The following is a 6,030-nucleotide window of genomic DNA, read 5'->3' as shown; positions in this document are numbered from 1 at the left end:
TAAATATAAATTTTGGGTCAAATATTTTTGCTTTTTCAATATGAGCTCTTTTTATAGAGATTGGGCCTATGAAGACACTAAAAAAAAAAAAAAAAGCCCCAAAAAGCCCAAAAAGGCCTAAAAAACCCTAAAGAAGGCCCCAAAAGGCCCAAAAGCCCAAAAGAAGCCCAATTTTGAAAAAACGGTTAGCGGACGATTATCTATTTCACTAATCGCTAACCGGCGGTTAACCGCTAACCGCCGACCGCCTGAAGGTTAGCGGTTGCGGTTAGTGAAATCTAGGCGGTTACGGTTATCTGTTATTGCCAATAACCACTAACCGTAACCGCCTTGACACCCCTAAGTATATATGGAGAGAGGTTTGATGACCCCTACTATATATGGAGAGAGGTTTGATGAGAAATAAGAGTGCTGGCAACGTGAAACCGAGGGGGAAATGGCTTCAAAAATTCAGACCCTTAACAGCCCATTGCTCTTACGTGAAAATGGAGTAGTGTGGGCCGGCCCTATACATAGTCCAAGTGACGAGGAAGTCTATAGAATAGAAATTGAGAGAAAAAGATGGGTTGCAAATAATTTGGATTCTTTCTCGAGCAATTGTGTTCTCACAATGCTATATCTGAGTGAAAAATAACTCACTTCTAAATGTATTAAAGTGCATTAATTTTACATTTGAGTTCACGACTCTTTTCAGGAGTAAGAATCAATGGAATAAGTGGTTATTAGATTAACATCACTTTTTTGACAGTAGTGTTAACAAAAGGATGACAACTTACGTGTGGCCCGTTCAATACATCTTATCTTCACCAAAATGACTTAAGTATTAGAGTTAAACTAAATACATACGTACAAATACAAGCCACCAAAAAAGAAAGACTAGTTCCAACATAAACCTAAAAACAACTTATCAACACAAGTCTCTACTACATAACATTCTTTGAAATGCGAGAGGTCAAATTTCGGCCGGGTTGACAACCCATTTTTTTTATTTTACAAAAAAAAATATTAACAAGCAATTTCAAACACAAAAATAATTAAAACAAGTTTCTTCTTTATCTTACATCAAAACACTTTCAACCAAAATAAAATAAAAAATAAAAAACATATAAAATATTTTATCAAATAAACCTAGCTGCTATTATATGTTTTACCTACACTACTACAGAGTAAATACCCAAGTAACGAATATAATAACATATATAATTAATAAAATATTCAACACAATTGCAGCAAAAGCAGGCTAGTATAAGTACATTTAATCTATTCCCCTTACTTTGTCCGAAATTGATGAACGATAGTAATTAGTAAAGATAAAAGAAAATATGAAGTGTATTAATTAATAAAGATAAGACATGTTTTATTCCTATAATTCTATAAAGATAAGACATGTACGTTAAAATCCAACATAGTTCTATATATATCTGATGATCTTTATAGCCTTACAACACGTTTTATTCGTATATAGAAATATTTATATATAATAGAAATATGTAGGAACTAAACATCCTCCAGCCGTTGCTTGTTTATTCCCTTGGAGATCATAGTCCTCATGGCTTACTTTCCAGTCTTCTTCCTTTTGTTACGTAACAGGATAGCGCAAGAGAGAATGATCAGCCAACAGGTAAAAGAAAATATGAAATGTATTAGCAATTAAAGATAAGAGACATGATCATTAAAAACTAAAAATAAACAGGATAGAATTGTTAGGTTATAAAACAGTACTGCACCAAAGATGTTCTAGTACTGGTATCCCTTACGTACTTATCCTCAACTGCAGAAGACAAGTTCTCCATCTGTTTCATCATTCCATCTAACTGATTCTTTAACTCTTTGAACTGATCATCAAAATGCTTCCTCATCTCCTTAATAAGTTCAACTAGAATCTCCTGATCAGGCGCTGGTAAATTCAATAACAAATTAGTCATAGCATTCTTTCTTTAGACTGACACCATAAACGATATAACCTAAGACGCACAAGCAGATTGGAAGTTTTAGAGTCCGTTTGGGAATATTGCGGTTTCAATAAGTGGGTTTTCAAAAATTGTGTTTTTGAAATCAATATTTTTTAAAATTGTAAAAGCGTTTGGTGAAACATGTTAAATTTTTTTTTTTTTTTATCAAATATTTGTTATACAAAATTGTGATTTTAGTTTAAATTCACGCTTTTTAAATAAGCACCTCTAGCTTACTTATAGAAATTGTATATTTTTTTTCTATTTTAGATTAAGTATTTTTTAAATCGCAATGCTAAATACCTTATATTTTATGATATCTTTTAGACTGATCACCTTAAATGACATAACATGAAAATTTGCTAACCTGATGATATATATATATATATATGACCGAGGACCAAAGTCAAGTACAATACCTCATGGGACAAGTCCACTCCAAACAACAGGTTTTTCCTTCCGAGGATCAACAGCTATTTGTCGTATTGAAACTTGGGATGTGTGTATATATACACACGTACACACATCCCAAGTTTCAATACGACAAATAGCTGTTGATCCTCGGAAGGAAAAACCTGTTGTTTGGAGTGGACTTGTCCCATGAGGTATTGTACTTGACTGGTGGTGCCAACATTTTGCCCTTGTAGAATCAGTAAGCAATTGGTCTCAGCACAAAAAGAATTGGTAAATTTTTATAATTTAATCAATATTTTAACACTTTTCCTTCCTTTAGATGCGGCTTCAAATTCCATTTTAATAGGAGACAAGCACCATTACAATAAAAAAGAAAAAGGAAACACATGTGTAAGCTTTTCACTTGAGCATGTAGAAAATATTTAACCTTATGTTTTTGTTTTGATAAATGTGTACTATTAGGAAGAGACATCAATGGATCAAATCAAACAAGAATACATTATTATACATATTTTGACACTACTCTAATGGGCTTGGATCCATTAGTTATATCTTTATAATTTATTAATGTAGAACACAAACCTTACAAGTGCATTCACAATAAATTTTAAGGTATGCGGATATAGTTGCATATGCATTTCCTTTATAAATAAGATATATATATATATATATATATATATATATATATATATATATAATTCACCAAAATGACATTGTTCTAGATTTGGTAAAGGCCGATTATTTAGGTTATGTTTTTTTTTTTTCTTTTTTTTTTCTCTATATTTAAAAAATAATCAATAAGGACTCAAAAGGCCTATTACCTTATATGCAGATAGCGATTGGATAAGTAAAAGTGATAACCACATTATATGAATATTGTCAATAACTGCATCTTCATTGACAGCCTTAGCTAACGGACTTGGGTTTACTTGGGTATATTAATTACTTTTTTTCCTTTGTACTTATCAATGTAGGACATAACACTGAGCCATGGGGAGTTACAACAAATCTCCCGCTCACACATAAATCCCTTACACAAGAGTATCATGCATACTTCAAGAATCACCACACTACTTTTGCCAAAGTCAAACGGAACGGGTCAAAACAAGACATTTCTATTAGTAACGAAAATTAACCATGACTCTCATATCAATTATTAGGAAGAGAGACACCAAGAGAGTCAAATAAGAATATATTAATATACGTAATTGGACACTAATCTAATTCCAAAATCGAAACTAATGTAATACTCATAAATGCACAAACAACATATATTACTATTTTACTGATCTGCCTATTTAGTGATCTTTTACCACTATTTGACAATTATGTTGGTGGGGCGGCTTTTATTGCTTTTTAACTGCATGTACACTGTATATGGATCAAAACATCTACTGCTATTTGCTATTTTGAGTCTTTTACCAGTATTTGACAATGATGTTGGTGGGACAACTTGTATTGATATCCTATATCTACGTTGAGATAGGGTGGGAATTGCTACTAAACAATACTTTCGAGTCATAAATGAAATGTGTATGTAACGAGTCTACCCGGAAGAAGAAGAAGAAGAAATTGGAATCAAAGAAGGTCGATCTTGTAGAAGTTCTAACTGGAAGAGAAGTCAAAGAAGGACTTATAAAGTAACTCACAGAATGACTGGTGAGTCCTAGCAGGATTGATATATGGGACTTTTTGTTCCAATAGATCGAAGTAGGAATGGTGTATTTCAATTCACGTATAACTCTCCCATGCAATAGTCTATTTATCACTACAAGAATCTGCTTCAATATCCCACTAAAAGTGTTATTGTTGCCGCTAAAGTCGTCGACTATAAAATTTGGACCCTAATGATCATTAGCGGTGATCCCTTGTGTGTCGCCGCTAATAATGACACAACAGCTGCGCCAACGGTTGCTGCTAATAATTATAACATATTTGGTCAACGCAAAAAAGTTTTTTGTGTCTAATATTAGCGACAATATTTATGTTACCGCTAATGAACCCTTATTAGTAGTGACTTTTTAGTGTTGCTGCAAATAATCTCAAATGGTAATGAAGCATATTCTTGTAGTGATATAAGAGCGGGAGGGTACATCGAATACCCTACTAGTTAATTAAGATCCTGCAGCCAACCTAGCTATTACACGTTCACAAACACGATCCATCCAATCATAACGACAAGCCTGACCTGTACTTGGGTTAGCTAGTGGATAGCTTTTTGTTTTTAGCGAGGGCAAGAGGACAATAGGCCATTAAATAACATTTTTGGCGCTACTGGCCAGCTTTGCCCCTAATGTCAGCAAATATTGATGAACCAACTAATTTCGATCTGTGGCAACCTGACATGTATGTTTAAGTTGTATAAATTTCATGGGCCAACTTCTTTTAAGAGTTCATTTTGCTATGCAATTTTACACGCTAAAAGTGCATTTTTAAACAGATCGCCAAAGTGTCTCGTTGGGGGATTTTGTTGTTGAAAGATAATGGTTTGAAAACGTAGGCCAAACTACAGTTTTAAGCGTTTTGAAATATTGTAAAGCCAAACGAACCCCAAGTATCAGGATCCTTCAAGTTATATTTTTGGTTTGCAATTCTCATAAGCTCCCTAATTTTTCTTGGCCAGATGACAAACTTCTCTTCTATATTGTTGTTAAAATAAAAAGATAATTAAAACCCCAGCTCAATCTAATTAAATACTCTATAAATAGTATAATATAAAAATTAAAGATAAAAGATACAACATAAAATAGAAAATATATATGAAACCCTTTCATCACTGCCGACACGAAAGTACTAATTAATTTCACATGTACAGGACCTCACTGAACCTTTAATTTGTTTCAGATTACTAACAAAAGAAGATGACATACTAGGGAACTAGGTTTCAGGTGAGAAACTTAAAGGAAAATCTGGGGTATTTTCACGCTACCATCCATTCCCGTCTTCTTCATGAAATCCCAAACACTTCAATCTACATCACGAACATATGCTAAAGTTGAAGACTTAATGGCCAAGATACAGGAGGGCCACAAGTTGACCATTAAGAATTTACAGGAGTCCACCGCAAAGTATAAGGCAGAGGCAGACAAGAAGCGATGCGCCGTAGAGTTTGAGGAGGGGGATTTTGTGTGGGCTGTTTTAACCAAAGATAGGTTCCATGTGGGAGAATACAACAAGCTGGCTGCCCGTAAGATTGGTCAAGTAGAGATCGTAGAGAAGATCAATTCGAATGCCTACCGGTTGAAGCTGTCTAGCCATATCAAGACGTGTGATGTCTTTAATATAAAACACCTTGTCCCGTTTACAAGTGACTCTTCGGTTGAGGATGCGAATTTGATGGCGAATTCTCTCCAATCTGTGGAGGAATATGCAAATTAGAGTGCTTGGGACTTTACGAGGAAGATTGGGGCAGATATGAGTGTGAAGGGACCCCAAGGAGTCAAAACACTATCGCAAGGTCCGAACATGACATCCGTGTCTGGACACGAGGAGTAATTCCAAGTTTCTAGAATTGGTGTCCAAACAGGGCCTTCGGCCATCCGGACAGGGTTGCGATCTTGAAGTTTTTGGAGTTGGCGTCCGGACAGGGCTTCTAGCTGTTTGGACAGAGCCACTAGTCGTTTGGACAGAGCCTCTAGCCGTCCGGACGCCTCTATGTTATTTT

At 34.7% G+C, this 6,030-nt stretch overlaps 2 long non-coding RNA genes across 2 annotated transcripts in view; one reads left to right on the top strand and one right to left on the bottom strand.

Annotated features, from left to right (window-relative positions):
- Positions 1-6,030, top strand: part of LOC132168676 (uncharacterized) — a 21,741-nt gene that overhangs the window by 12,868 nt on the left and 2,843 nt on the right. The gene's annotated exons all lie outside the window — the stretch shown is intronic.
- Positions 1,312-2,068, bottom strand: LOC132172992 (uncharacterized). The gene is made up of 2 exons (XR_009439218.1): positions 1,762-2,068; positions 1,312-1,573 (listed from the first exon to the last, which is right to left on the bottom strand). It is a non-coding gene; the product is annotated as an uncharacterized LOC132172992 (long non-coding RNA).

Source organism: Corylus avellana, chromosome ca2, assembly GCF_901000735.1.
Source record: "Corylus avellana chromosome ca2, CavTom2PMs-1.0".
NCBI lineage: Eukaryota > Viridiplantae > Streptophyta > Magnoliopsida > Fagales > Betulaceae > Corylus > Corylus avellana.
Note: the sequence above shows the minus strand (reverse complement) of the source record. Positions and strands in the feature narration are given on the sequence as shown.